The 15,383-nt window shown below is 40.5% G+C and overlaps 1 protein-coding gene across 20 annotated transcripts in view; it reads left to right on the top strand.

Moving 5' to 3' along the window:
* The window catches only part of DTNA (dystrobrevin alpha), a 451,246-nt gene that overhangs the window by 198,389 nt on the left and 237,474 nt on the right, over positions 1-15,383 (top strand). For all 20 annotated transcript variants that reach the window (XM_070778753.1, XM_019986575.2, XM_019986574.2 and 17 more), the window contains exon 2: positions 7,061-7,190. The gene's annotated coding sequence lies outside the window, so the exon portion shown is untranslated. The remainder of the gene's footprint in view (positions 1-7,060; positions 7,191-15,383) is intronic.

Genomic DNA, 15,383 nt, shown 5'->3' with positions numbered 1-15,383 from the left:
GAACTGGCTCCCAGAATCAGATCCTTCCATTTCTTTATGGTTTCCAGAAAAAGCGCTTCTTTGTCCAAGAAAACACTCTCTGTATTTTGCACATAAATATTTTTTCCTGAGGAAACAAGATACATGAGATATATTATAAGCCCCCCCAAAAAAATTCGTCGCTGAAATTGTGTCCAAATAACTGCCGTGTTTGCAGACATGTGATTTTAGGAGCCTGAGCTTTATGGTTAGGGTGTATGTGTATTAGAGAAGATTAATGTTTAACAATGTGGAATTCTGTCTCCATAGTGCAAACATTTAATTTGTGATATTTGGGGAGGTGTGGAACTCCTCCTGGAGACATGTATTCTCATTTTCATCCATCTCTCTTTTAAACATTGTTACTAATGGAACTAGTAAAGGTCGTAGGAAATGTCATAGGAAATCTTTTTTTTTATTTGGCTTTCCCTCCCCCTGTATCCAGTTTCATGACTTCTTTCCTTCCTTCTTCCTTCCTTCCTGTCTTCTATTCTGGCTGGATCTTTATATCACGGTAAAATCAGACACATATCAAAGCACAGTGCATCATTAATTTCTAAAAAGTGTGCAGAACTTTAGCAAATGAGTGAACATAAATTCAGAGCAAAATATTGATGGTCACATATCACCAGGGAAATTTCAGTAGAATCTATCAGATACCCACATGTGGCTAATTAAAATTTTGTCTTTTTAAAAATTAATTGGATAAATCTCTGTCATTCTGATTTAACACCCAAAGTTCAATTTAATTCTTTTTGATCAATTTTATGTCTTGAGATGCAAGAGACAAAAGGCTGAGCATAGATAAACACTTTTTTTCCTGGTCAGCGAAAATCTGTTCATCGTGCTGCCTTACTTGGAATTAAGTTCAACTTGCTTAAAAGTTTAATGAGGTCGTCACTAGGGGGTAGTTTTTGTGTGTACTCGGTTTACTTGCATATTGTTCATAAAAAGAGATTTTCATTAAAGAAAACTTTTGAGATAATTCCGTTTAGTGAGAGTGTAAGTTAATGAGACCACTTAATCGTGGTCTCATGATTGTATTTTTTTTTTAAAGCTTACAGATTGAGAGAATTACTCACTCTAAAAATATATTCTGAAAAAAAAAATGACTTATTTTTCTGATATTTTAGGATACACGGGTTTTGTACAATAGAGATTTCTATTATAACAAAGTAAGTGACTATTACTTTGGACTATTATAAAATAATAACAAAGTAAGGACTATTATAAAATAAACCTACTGCCTTATACTGAAATAAAATAATATACTGCCTTATACTTCTTTGTGTATGAGTGTATATAAAGCACATGAGTAAACCAAAGAAGCATTTGCTGACTTGGGATGTCCCAAACCTTCATATGTCATATTCTTTAATTAGCAAGTTTTATAAAAAATTTCATAGCCAGAAAAAATTTGTGTAGCATTTATTTATGCTGAATATGTGTGGCTCACTAACAACAGAGACAAAAACAAAACTTGAAATAAAATTATCTATCTCTTAGAATCCCTGGGGCTTCCCTAGTGGCTCAGCCAGTAAAGAATCCACCTGCAGTGTGGGAGACCTGGGTTCCATCCCTGGTTTGGGAAAATCCCCTGGAGAAGGGAACAGCTACCCACTCCAGTATTCTGACCTGGAGAATTCCATGGACTGTAAAGTTCATGAAGTCACAAAGAGTCGGACACGACTGAGCGACTTTCACTTTCACTTTAGAATCCCTCAATTTCATTAAAAATCATGTGTGTGTGTACACATATGTATAGATAATTGGAAGTAAATGTAGAAAATCTTCATAGGGATTGCCTCTCACTAGTGGAATATGGATGTTATTCATTTTTATAATTTATTACATTTTCCATACCTCCTAAAAGTAAAGTTACTTTGATTATTTAAAGAGCTATTTAAGTGCCCAGCCATCTCTTGATTCATTTTTTTTTCTTAAACTTGCTTCTTCATAAATACTTCTAATACTTCATATAGAGCTAATTATTTTTACATTTATTATTTTGAAAAAGAAAAAATGATGGGTACTTAAGTGAGTTCTCCACAACAGAGCTCCTCTGTGCAGGGCCTGCCCAGGTGCAGTACAAATGGTTAAACACAAAGGGAAGATGTTCTTTTAAAATGCAAATATCATCTGGGTGAGCAACTGCCTGAGCTACAGTGAGATGCTGCAGATAGAGACACAAAGGCAGTCCTTCTGAAAAACGCAAACACGCGGTGTAAGGAACAGAGCTAAGAAATCCTTTCTAAACCACCTTCTTCCTTCTCAGCACCTTGAAAACAGTTGAATGAATACCCGCCTGAACTGATGCTGACAAGCATACCTTTTTTCTTAAAGGTTCCTAAATGTCAGCAGGCCTCCGGCTCTCTGCTGGGAAAAAAATTCCATATTCACTGCAAAATGTAGATGTCTACTCTGCTGACAGCCATTTCATCTAAATACTCTTACTCTCACTGCTTTATCTTACTTTAACCTCCCTGATGAAGTGTGAGTTTTTTGAATCCCTGTTTGTTGGTAAAATATCAAGAGGGAAACGGAACAGTGCTACCGTCTTCTATTTGCTCAAATATCCTCTTGCAATCTCTGTTACGTGTTGTAGGCGGCAGTCCCCAATCTTTTTGGCACCAGAGACCAGGTTCATGGAAGACAGTGTTTCCACGGACTAGGGTTTGGGGGGAGGGGTAGTTTGGGGATGATTCAAGCACGTTATATTTATTGTGCACTTTATTTGTATTATTATTACATCAGCTCCACCCCAGATCATCAGGCGTTAGATCCTAGTGGTTAGGGACCCCTGTTGTAGGGATAATGAAGTAGGTGACTTAGAGGTGAAGCAGGCAGTCACTCTGCTGCCGCTAAGTCGCTTCAGTCGTGTCCGACTCTGTGCGACCCCATAGACAGCAGCCCACCAGGCTTCCCCGTCCCTGGGATTCTCCAGGCAAGAGCACTGGAGTGGGTTGCCATTTCCTTCTCCAATGCATGAAAGTGAAAAGTGAAAATGAAGTCGCTCAGTCTTGTCCAACTCAGTGATCCCATGGACTGCAGCCTACCAGGCTCCTCCATCCATGGAAGTTTCCAGGCAAGAGCACTGGAGTGGGTCGCCAGTGCCTTCTCCAGACAATCACTCTACTTTCCCTGTGCACTGTCATCTAGAGTTTTAGAATCGTGAAAGACAGCCCATGTGTCTGCCATCATTGGGTTATTATCTGACAGCCAGAGGTTAGATACACGACTGCCTCTTGAGATTAAATTCATTTCCCTGGTTATTTGGCCAAAGACTTCAAAACCTCTGAAGCAACGTGGATGGACCTGGGGATTGTCATACCGAGTCAAGTAAGTCAGACAGAGGCGAAACAGCGTGTGACATTTCTTAAATGTGGAATCTAAAAAGAAATGATTCAAATGAGCTTATTTACAAAACAGAAACAGACTCACAGACTTAGAGAAGGAACTTACGGTTGTTGAGGGGAAGATACAGGGCCGGGGAGGGGAAGGGATGGATGGGGAGTTTGGGATAGACATGTGCACACTGCTGTGTTTAAAATGGATAACCAACAAGGAAGTACTGTATAGCACGTGGAACTCCACTTCATGGTCTGTGGCAGCCTAGATGGAAAGGGAGTTTGGGGGAGAATGGATACATGTGTATGTATGACTGACTCCCTTCACTATTCACCTGAAACTATCACGACATTGTTAATCAGCTGTGCTCCAATACAAAATCAAAAGCTTTAAAAAAAAAAAAGACTTCATGACGTATGGCAGCTGTGCTGTGCTTAGTCGCTCAGTTGTGTCCGACTCTTTGTAACCCCAGGGACTGTAGCCCTCCAGGCTGCTCTGTCCATGGGGATTCTCCAGGCAAGAATACTGGAGTGGGTTGCCCTGCCTCCTCCAGCGGATTTTCCCACCCCAGGAATCGAACTCAGGTCTCCTACATTGCAGGTGGATTCTTTACCAGCTGAGCCACCAGGGAAACCTGATGTATGGCAAAAACCAACAACATTGTAAAGCAATTATATAGCCCAAATTAAAAAAAAAAAAAAAAGAAAGACTTCAAAACTTCACAGAAATGAAATATCTGCACAGCAACAAGCAGATACAGCCAGTCTTAAAGGTAATTCCCTTGGGGACCAGAATCTCTGCTGGGATTTTCCCTTCTGTGAGGGGGCTACACCAGATCAGATTGGCTAGACTGACCCAGTGTTACAGCCTCTTTATCCTCAGAGCTTGAAGCAGCAATCTATGCCCTTAATAGGAAATATGTGCAGACATCCAAAATCTTCCCGGTTCTCAGGCTGAACTATGTGTCAACAAGAACAAATCCTTGGAACAGAGAGGGTGCATGAGTATCCATCCCTGAGCACTAATTCTGTCTCCAGCGTTAAGGCATCCAGAAAGGCCCATATCCACAGGCTCCTCCCTGACTCTCATCTAGTAGCCTTGTGTCTGAGGTGATTCTGAATTTAGTCCAAGGGCCACAATCCCAAATCCACTTTACTGTAGCTTCCTAAGCTACTTTAATGTTCTTAGACCAGTAACGAATAATCTGGTGAAATGATCTAATTAAGTTTATACCGCAAGTCGGTGTAGGAACAATTGGGAAAACACTGAGCTTCATATTTGCTAGTTGTTCCCCCCTCAACTGAACGTACATTTAGTGAAGAGTATTATTCACCATTAAAGATGACGTGCTAAAGATGATTAAGAAATAAACAAGACTGTCCCTGCCCACAATTTGCACATATTCTTACAGAGAAGAAAAATTATAGCAATTGTATATGGTAACAGGCTTCCCAGGTGGCTCAGTGGTAAAGAATCTGCCTGCCAATGCAAGAGACACAAGAGATTCAGGTTTGATCCATGGGTTGGGAAGATCCCCTGGAGAAGTGGCTACTCACTCCAGTATTCTTGCCTGGAAAATCTCAAGGACAGATGAGCCTGGTGGGCTACAGTCCATGGGGTCGCAAAGAGTCGGACACGACTGAGTGACTAAGCACAGCATAGCACTATATAGCTAGTTGTGTTAGTTGGGTACCCAGGCTAACTTTGTTGGACTTATGAACATGCTGTCAGAACAGAACTCATTTATATGTAGGGACTTACTGTACTTCTTTGTCTTGTACTCAGTGGTACTAAATTGACTCCAGCCTCCAAGCAACATACTGATGGTCTTCAGGGAGCCAGATGAAGGAGACAGAACTCTATTTTATCCCATGATGCTAATTTTAACCTCAAGTCACATGGTCAAACTAGAATTTGATAGCTAAAGTAGAATTAAATGAGAATTTAAAGTGAGAAAGGTATTATTTTCTGTTCCTAATCAAGGTTCATGTGAGGTTTTGCTATGCGAGTGTCCACCAGGCTGCAGGGAGAAGAGAGGGGAAGATTGATGCCTTTCGTTCAGTGGCAGTTTGGGAGGCGGGCACCCTCAGATCAAGACTAGAAAGAACTGTGGTAGTTAGTTCCGGATCCTCGGAAGTGGTCCTGGGTGACAGAAGCCGAGAGCGGTAGAGAAGGAGCTGCCTACCAGATAACTGGTTTCCGTCACTGCCTGTGAGATGCAGGCTGAGATGGAGACCCCTTCCTGGTAGAGAAGGAACAGCAAAAGCTGAAGCTCGCTCATAATCAAGATGTCATCCAAACAGCAACGTCCACTGAAGTCACAGATCCCAGTTAAGCTGTGAAATATGAGCCTGCCTGTAGGTCCTTTCACATGGCCTCTTTATCTGAGCAACATAATGATTGCCATCATTTTAGATAACCTGAGCCAAAGGAGAGAGCTTGGCGAGGAAAGTGAAGGATGGGGCTGGAGACAGAGGCCACTCCCACCAGCCGGGGTGCAGAGCCAGGCTCCTCTCCCTTCCTTTCCCAGCTCCACTGTCATCAGAAACCTCTGCTTTATTTGCTGTGATCTCCCTTCTCCCCATCTTTTCCTTCATCTGAACATAGGATTTCCTGAGCTTCAAATTTCTGCTCCTTCAAGCCACCTAGGACATGGAATAGTAACATCCAGCTTGAGGGCTGGTGAGAGGAAGAAAGTGGGAAAGGTGGGGGGGTGGAGACAGAAAGGTGGGAAAGACTAGCTGAAGGGAGGTGATGGGTAAAGCATCTGGTCACTTTCATCCAGCAGGGCAGGGCCTCTTGGGCAAATTGCCGAGTTTGACCTGGAGCCTCTCTTTCTCTTCTCCTCTGTGAATTTTCTCTGAAGGCAAGATGATGAAAATCGTTCCACTTTGTTAAAAAACACCAACAGACCGTATTCTGAACTATTTTCTCTATGTCATTGCTACGCAGTACTATAAAGCCTGTGGATCAGGAACATCAGGGTGCCTCTGTGATAGCCTACGCCTGCATCTACCATCAGAGTGGATGCTGGTCTGAGGACTCTGCCCTCAACTCTAGTTTCCTTGCTTTTAGTAGAAATTGTGGTGACACAGTATTCTAGAAATTTACCAACTTGGGAAACACAGGAGATTCTCTGTTTTCCCATTTCTGGGTTTTAAATAAACCAAAAACAAAAGGCAATATTAGGAACCCAAAAGGCTACTCTGTTACTGCGTGCTAGAGCTCAGTCACTAAGTCATGTCCAACTCTTTATGACCTCATGGACTGTAGCCCGCCAGGCTCCTCTGGCCATGGGATTTCCCAGGCAAGAATACTGGAGTGGGTTGTCATTTCCTTCTCCAGGGAACCTTCCAACCCAGGGATGGAATCTATGTCTCCTGAATTGGCAGGCAGGAGTCACCAGGGAAGCCCACTCTGTTACTAACCAGCTGCTTAATCTTGGACGCTCACTTTACCCTCTGGACCTCCCCATCTTCATCTGTAAAACGACTTTTGGCACAAATGTCTATTTTTCTAAACATTTATTATAGCAATTGAGAACCAAAATTCTGAGTTGAGTATTACAAGTCATTCTTAGTGGATGAAGGGATTTGTAAAACACCATATGTTCTAGATCTGCTCATTCTGTTTCTGTAATAAACATGTAAGTGTGAGTTACTTAGCTAAATAAAAGTGTGTTTTCTTATTGCAGATAAGTGAGATTTACAAGTCCCTGGATGAAACACTTGGGAAGTCTTTAAATGCCAGAATTGACTGCAGTTTCAAAGAAAAGAAGATAGATGGTTTTGGAAAGTTCATGCTGTTTCTTCATTGAATTTTAGGTGAGTGAGTCTGAGTCAAGGAATTTAAGATGGACTTTGAACTATTTCCCCTTAAAGTGTTTCTTTTCTTTGCGTGAGAAGAAAATGGGGTTCATTATGGCCAGCATTTTATACTTTTAGTGGGGTGCTGCATAGTGAAAGACTTCGCTTCTGTGCCTTTTGGTTACTTTTTTTTTTATTAACAGAAGCCATATGAACGACAAGGTGTGAGGTACAGAGATGACCTTGACATTTCTTCCTGGTTTCTATTAAGCAAACGCAATAATGCTTCATTCTATTCTATAGGCCATCTATTTTTTAATATATAATAGTGTTTCACATCAGAGTAATGAGCCAAAATGAGACAAGACTAAGCTTTAATGATGTAAATGAGAAAAGAATTTGATGGTGGTAATGACAGTTTAATCATTACAAGTCCAAGTCTGAGATAAGGTTTACAATTCAGAGGCTGCTCAGAGGGAGATCTCATATTGCTTAAATTAAAGTAGGACATGGTTTAAGTTAGGTGTGGTCTTCAAACTTCCCATGTGCTCACATTAAACTTTGTTTTGCCTGGCCATGAAATGGATGGATAAATATTTTTATACCACCACCATACATAATTACCCTTCCACATTACAAAAGACGAGCTCGTACAAATCGGTGCCTTACCATTAGTCTGCAAAACGTGTTGTCAGTTTTGCAGCAGAATGGAGGGAAAGAGAGGAATTGAGTGGTGGTCTTGTTGAGGAAATTGTGTGTGGCTTTTTCCACCTCTTCCTGAGTCCTGTTTTCACACATGTATACTAATTAAATAATTTTCTATTGAAGAAAAAAAAAAAGAATGGGGATTTCCAGAACATCAGAATGTACGACTGTTCACTGTTCTGAATAAAACAATGCCACTGACAGAACATTGACCACTGTCTAAATCTAATCCAAAAAGACAGCAATACCTCCTTTATACATTTTATTAAACTTCAAAGAGAAGGCGGGTTATTGTCTCATCATTTAAGGGCGTGTAAATTTGGTTTATTGAGGTCATATGTGGAACTAAAATGGTGATTTCATTTATTTACAAGATGTTTGTTGAATGCAGTTCCCAGGAGCTAAATTTAATGCCCTTAAAAAGTATCAGTAAATCAATTTGCCTAGTGTAACATTACTCTGGAGGAGAAAATGAAAATGGAAAACTTATTAACTTGCTGCACTCTCTACTTTGCATTGTTCCAGTCTATGCATGTTTTTAACTTCACATCCATTCCTTGCCCTACTCGTATTCTGCTGGTTCTTTCGGGGCTGACCCCTAGAAGCTTTTTTCCAGCTTTCAGACCCATCCTTTGTTGCCTCTAGTTTTTCCCGATGACCTTGAACTGTGAGCTGCTGCAGGAGCCACAGGAGACTTGGGTTCAATCCCTGGCTTGGGAAGATCCCCTGGAGAAGGAAATGGCCACCTACTCCAGTTTTCTTGCCTGGGAACTCCCATAGAGAGAGGAGCCTGGTGGAGAGTTCATGGGGTTGCAAAGAGTCAGACATGACTAAGCAGCTGAGCGTACACATGACATCACTTCTTCTCTCTGTCCCTTGAGACCTATGATGCTGATACCTGTGACATTCTGCTGCTACTAATTTCCAGGTTGATTTATTATCCTCATTTTAGCTTCTCAATCTTTCCATCATCTGTGTGGCCATTTTCCTGGATTAAATTCAATTTATTTTAAATGTTTAGACTGTATTCTCTTTTCTCGGTTAGATCCTAACTGACTTGTCAATGCTTAATTTCTTCCAAAATTATTGGAAGAAAAGTGAATAGGGATTACTTGCTTCTCTCAAGGAAAATAAATGATTCTCAGGAAAAAAAAATTTAAGTTAAATGTAAAACTAGATATTTTTAGGCTGGAAAACATCAAGCCCAATAAATTTAAAGCCATATTGTATTTCATTATGGAATATACATATTCCATATTCTAAGCTATACAATATTGTAGTATTAATTTGTTGGTGTTAACAGAGCCTTTGTCAATATTTCCATTATGTATATCAAATTTATGGTAAGATTTTTTAATTCTCAGATATACACCAGATATGCGTTTTACTTTACTAATATTCACATTAAACAAACTTCTCTACACGCAGTGTAAGAACTTCTTTTTAGAGTTCAGCCTCATTCCTGCATTCACCTTTGAATCTCGAGTTTCAGATTTATTTTATTATGAATCTCATTACTGTCTTTCAGTAACACTTTTTTGCTACTTGAAGATCCCTTATGGTCTGAACATTTCCCATGTCCCATAATCCCATAATAAATACTGAATATATTGGAAAGCAAAGTGAGGAGGATTCCAATGTCTGTGCTTTTTTTTTTTTTTTTTTTTTGACAGATAAAACAATTTACCATTGTCCCAACAATCTCACTCACTCTAAAGGGCTTCCTGGATACTAAAGCAGGTTTTTACTTAATCATTTTGACACATCACTTGGTTATGTTAAATGTGAATGCCTCGCTCTTTTCATTTCCTTCTCATTTATGTAGACATTTTCCTTTTCAGTCTTTTCTCGTGATAACTGCTCCTCTATTTTAATGTATTTGGGTACACTCATAAGGACATGGTGTCCCTTCTACGGACAGATTTTCATCTATTCAACCAATGGCAGTGTCAAGCCCGCAGTGTCTAAATGAGCATCCTTTCAGATAATATGAAATGAGGTCATGAGCAGAATGACTTGGATTCCTTCATAATCTAAAATTAGGAGACACAGGGATGAGTAGCTCTATGGTATGGTTTAACTTGCAGTGTATTGCTCATATTCTCACATCTCCCTTAGTTTACTATGGCACTGAAAATTCTAGTCCTTCCTATTTCTCTCTAGTTTGTGGAAATGAGGCTTTATAAAGTTATATTTTTAAAAAAGGCTCAGAAAGAGAAATACATCCATTAATAATACATACTGCATCACACAGAAGTCTAATGAATTAGCAAGGAAGAAACTCCTGAGGCAGTGATGCAAGCACTCAGCTTCTGAGAGTTTGGTACACGTAAGTGGGTGGAGACCACTGAAATCATCTCACTAACTTCATAATACTGCCTAGTGGGTCAAGGGGAACACCCATCATAAAAGACAACTCAGGCTAAGCATATCTTAATGTCATATTGGAGGAGGAAGTAGGAGGAGTGGAAGTATTCGTCCCGACACTCATGGGCAACTTTATGAATAAAGATTTTAAATCACTGGTGCCTAAAGAGTTGAGGGAAGTGCTTTGATCAAGATGTAGTCTCAGTACTTCTGCTGAACCACAGAATAGGATGTTGGAAAAATCAAATGTTATCCATCTGTTAGCTGAAGTCACCTGTTATCCATCTTTGTGCTGCCAAGTCCAAGCTCTTACTGCACACACGACAGGCCAATAAATCAAGAGACAAGTTATTGGGGTGAGGAGTAATGCTTTATTCAGGAAGCCAGCAGACTGAGAAGATGGTGGACCCATGTCTCAAAGAATCATCTTTCCTGAATTAGAATTCAGGCCTCTTTTATACTAAAAGGGGAGGGAGTAAAGTCAAACATTTCCTCCTGGTCAGCCAGATGTGTTAATTTCTTCCTTCCTGCAGTCATTCACAGGTGGGCCTGGTCAGGATTGTTTCCTGTGAACTAAACAAAGATATTTTAGCTTACCAATCCTTACCTGCAAGGCAGGGTAATGGTCATCCCAGAGATTGACCATTATATGTAATTTAAGCTTATAGGCAACATCTCTTTAGTGATTAACTTGTAATAGGATACAGAGGTTCTTCCCTGTTTGCATCCCTGAAGACAAGCACAGTGCTTGGCACACTGCAGATAATTTTTAAATAAACTGGTGAATATGGACAAAGGCACAAAGCAGTACTGGCTAATGCTTACTGAGTTCCTACTTTATACCAAACACTGTTTTATATGCACATATACTTCATGTTTAAACAACCCTATGCCTGGGATTTCTTTGGAAGGAATGATGCTAAAGCTGAAACTCCAGTACTTTGGCCACCTCATGCAAAGACTTGACTCATTGGAAAAGACTCTGATGCTGGGAGGGATTGGGGGCAGGAGGAGAAGGGGACGACAGAGGATGAGATGGCTGGATGGCATCACTGACTTGATGGACGTGAGTCTGAGTGAACTCTGGGAATTGGTGATGGACAGGGAGGCCTGGTGTGCTGCGATTCATGGGGTCGCAAAGAGTCGGACACAACTGAGCGACTGAACTAAACTGATGATAGAAGTACATGCGTGCATGCTAAGTCGCTTCAGTCTTGTCCAACTCTTTGCGACGCTATGGACTGTAGCCTGCCAGGCTCCTCTGTCCATGGGATTCTCCAGGCAAGAATACTGGAGTGCGTTGCCACGCCCTCCTTCAAGGGATTCTTGCCAACCCAGGGATAAAATCCATGTCTCTTAAGTCTTCTGCACTGGCAAGCAGATTCTTTACCACTAGTGCCACCTGGGAAGCCCTCTTTTTTTTTTAAATATGAGGAAACTAGGGCCCAGAAGTGTTAAATAACCTGCCCGAGGTTCAGTAAATTGGGGTTAAGATTCAAACCCAGGCAGTATGACTTGGAGCCTAAGCACTTAATTATTATGCTGCACTGTCTCTCGTGTAATATAGTCATCAAGTAACTCTAAAACACAGAATCCACATCGTTTATTATTTTAAAATGTATGTCATTCTAGAATAAACCTGTATTAAGAAATCTTACTCAAATCATGAACAGCCTCACTTTGAACACAAATTCCTTTTTCAGTATTCCTAATCTCCTTTCCTTTTAAACCATGACTGCCTAAATTGACTTCCTAATTGACATTCAGATCTCATCATTTCTATTCTTTAATGGTTTGTTCTGAAATTAATATTTTAAAAACCCTATTGCTCTTTCATGCTATTTGCTTAATTGAAGAATGTATAATCTTGAGCAGCAAGTTACCTAAGCTCTCTGAGCCTCAGATTCCCCACCTGAAAAGATATATCTAATTTGTTGTGAAGACTTGAAAATTATATTCATAAAACAATAAAGTATTTCCTGGTACATGACAGGTACCCAGCAGAACAGCAGCTGTTCACCCATTTCAATCTCAAAGCCACTGTTGGCTGCCCCATCCACTGAAAACAAAATCTTCTTCCTGTGTTCCTTAGTGTGCCATCATAGAGGCACAGTGGGGCTCCCCAGGTGGCTCAGTGGTAAAGAATCCGCCTGCCAATGCAGGAGTTGCAGGAGTCATATGTTCAATCCCTGGGTCAGGAAGATCCCCTGGAGGAGGGCATGGCAATCCACTCCAGGATTCTTGCCTGGAGAATCCCATGGACAGAAGAGCCTGGCGGGCTACAGTCCATGGGATCACAGAAGAGTCAGACACGACTTAGCAACTGAACACAGAGGCTCAACAGACCCCTTGAGTCTCTGCACCTCCCTTTGTTCCTCCTCAGTTGACCTTTGCTAATACGGGAATGATCTGCCTTCTCTAAGCCATGCTCTTTGTTTTATTCACTTATTTGTTTGGCTGTGTCAGGTCTTAGTTGCAGCATGAAGGATGCAGCATACAGGATCTTTCCTTGTGGTGTAGTCTCTATAAATGTGGTATGCAGGCTCCAGAGTATGTGTGTGTGTGTGCGTGTGGAGAAGGGGGGCTCAGTAGTTGTGGTGGACGGGCTTGGTTGCTCCTTGGCATATGTGATCTTAGTTGCCCGATCAGGGATTGAACCACGTCCCTGCATCGCAAGACAATTTCTTAACCACTGGACCACCAGGGAAGTCCCAAAGCCATGGTCTTCATGCCTTCACTTTTGCTTACGATGGTTTTTCTGTCTAGATGTTCCTTGCATCCACACCCTTCTCCAAATCCTCCTTATCCATAAGCACATATGCACTCTTCAGAGACTTGGAATATCCTAGTTGTCTTTCAAGATCCACCACCTCTGTTGCTGTTAAACATGTTCCGTGAAGTCATTGATGAACTCCTCCTGGCTCAACTACTATCAGTCCTGTCTCTGAATTCAGGTAACCCTTTGGGCCATATCTAAGAGATAAGTGCCTATTACAGACATAAGAAAGAAAAGCCATCTCATTCAATCCCTCATAGTCTGGTGTGATTTCTTTTGTTACCTTTGAAACGTTCATCAAGGACAAGTGCCAAGGTTTTTGGTTAATCTTTGAATCTTCTTTGTCAAGTTCAGAGTAGTCTTTCTGGTTTTGAATGAAGTATGAAGGGTCACATTTTGAGATGTTTGGGTTTTTTGTGTGGTGAAGAGTCTAATACTACATCCAGCCATTATAACAAAAGGAACGCTCCATCAGTAAAAGGGGACCTTGCAGGGAGGATCTGTTCCATTCTGTGTTGTTTGTCGTTGTTTAGTTGCTCAGTTGTGTCTGACTCTTTTGTGACTCTGGACTGTAACCCGCCAGGCTCCTCTGTCCATGGGATTTCCCAGGCAAGAATACTGGAGTGGGTTGCCATTTCCTTCTCCAGGCGATCTTCCTGACCCAGGGATGGAACCCACGTCTCCTGCATTGGCAGGCAGATTCTTCACCACTGAGTCACCAGGGAAGCCAGTACCATTCTATGCCAAGCACCAAAACAGATGCTCCACAAATATTATCTTATTTAATTTTCATAACAACCTTTCAATTTAGCTATTATCTCCCTCTTTATTTAGATAAAAACTAGGATCCCAAGAGTTAAGATAAATTGCTAATGTCATATTTCTGGTAAGTAACAGAACAAGAATGTTGTCATATCTTTCGACTGCAGCAAACTGCCTTTGTAAAAGAGCTTTCCAATTTAATCCTATAAGAGGAATATATTTGTAACACAACATGAGAGTTTTCTATTTAAAATATTTCCTGAGAGTAAGCTATTTATAAGTCCACACATTTTTTTTTCATAGCAAGTAAGTTTATGTTTAGGTCGATGCTAAAATTAGCACTATTTCTGTTCAACTAGAGTTTAAAAGATATAGCACCTTGTGGTTCTGAAACCTATTTATGCAAAAACATCATTTATTGATGTGAGCATAAGCTTGGAAATGATGTCTAAAGCTGTAGACTGATAGAATTCTGGGGCTAAGTGGTATCCAGAATCAACACTAGAGCTGGGGACTTTTTAAGGCAAGGATTTCTCTTTTTTTCTCCTTAATAACACTTATGAAATGAATATTTATAACTAATTATGAAACAGTTTGTTTTGGATGTGAAATAAAAAATTTCTCTAGACACAGTGACGCTGTTAGCACTTCTTAAGAGAGTACATAAACTTGTTCTGGATTTTTTAAATCACACGATTCAAATACCATGTATAAGAATAAGAACTGGTATAAAATAAAACTCTAAGTTTTCAAAAAGAGAAAGACAATTATCTCATGATTATCACTTGTACGTGGAATCTGAAAAACTGATACAAGTGAACTTATCTATAAAACAGAAATAGACTCAGACATAGAAAACAAATTCATGGTTACTAAAGGTGGGATAAACTAGGAGTTGGGATTAACAGATACATGCTACTATAGATAACATAGGTAAACAATGAGGACCTACTGTGTAGCACAGGGAACTGTATTCAATGTCTTATAATAACCTATAAAATTAAAAAAAATTTTTTGCTCAGTCATGTCAGACTCTTGTGTCCCCATGGACTGTAGCCCTCCAGGCTCCTCTGTCCATGGAATTCTCCAGGCAAGAATACTGGAGTGGGTAGCCATTCCCTTCTCTAGGAGATCTTCCTCACCCAGGGATGGAACTCAGGTCTGCTGCATTGCAGGCAGATTCTTTACAGTCTGAGCCACTAGAATAACTTACAATGGAAAAAGAATTTGGAAAAGGTGTATAGGTATTCAGACTTCCCAGGTGGCTCAGTGGTAACGAACCCACCTGCCAGTGAAGAAAGATGCAGGAAATGTGCGTTCAATCCCTGGGTCGGGATTTCCAGTATAAGAATACTGAAAAATTCCATGGACAGAGGAGTCTGTCAGGCTACAGCCCATGGGGTCAGAAAGAGCTGGACTCAACTGACTCTGCATAGTTGTATATGTATTCGTATACATGTATACGTAGCTAAACCACTTTGCTGTATACCTGAAACTAATACAACATTGTAAACCAGCTATACTCAATTTTTTTTTTAAAGAAAAGCAACCTTCTGACTTCATTTTAAATGCAAAAATCAGTATCCAGAGACGTATTCTTT

The sequence above is a fragment of the Bos indicus genome, chromosome 24 (assembly GCF_029378745.1).
Source record: "Bos indicus isolate NIAB-ARS_2022 breed Sahiwal x Tharparkar chromosome 24, NIAB-ARS_B.indTharparkar_mat_pri_1.0, whole genome shotgun sequence".
NCBI lineage: Eukaryota > Metazoa > Chordata > Mammalia > Artiodactyla > Bovidae > Bos > Bos indicus.
Note: the sequence above shows the minus strand (reverse complement) of the source record. Positions and strands in the feature narration are given on the sequence as shown.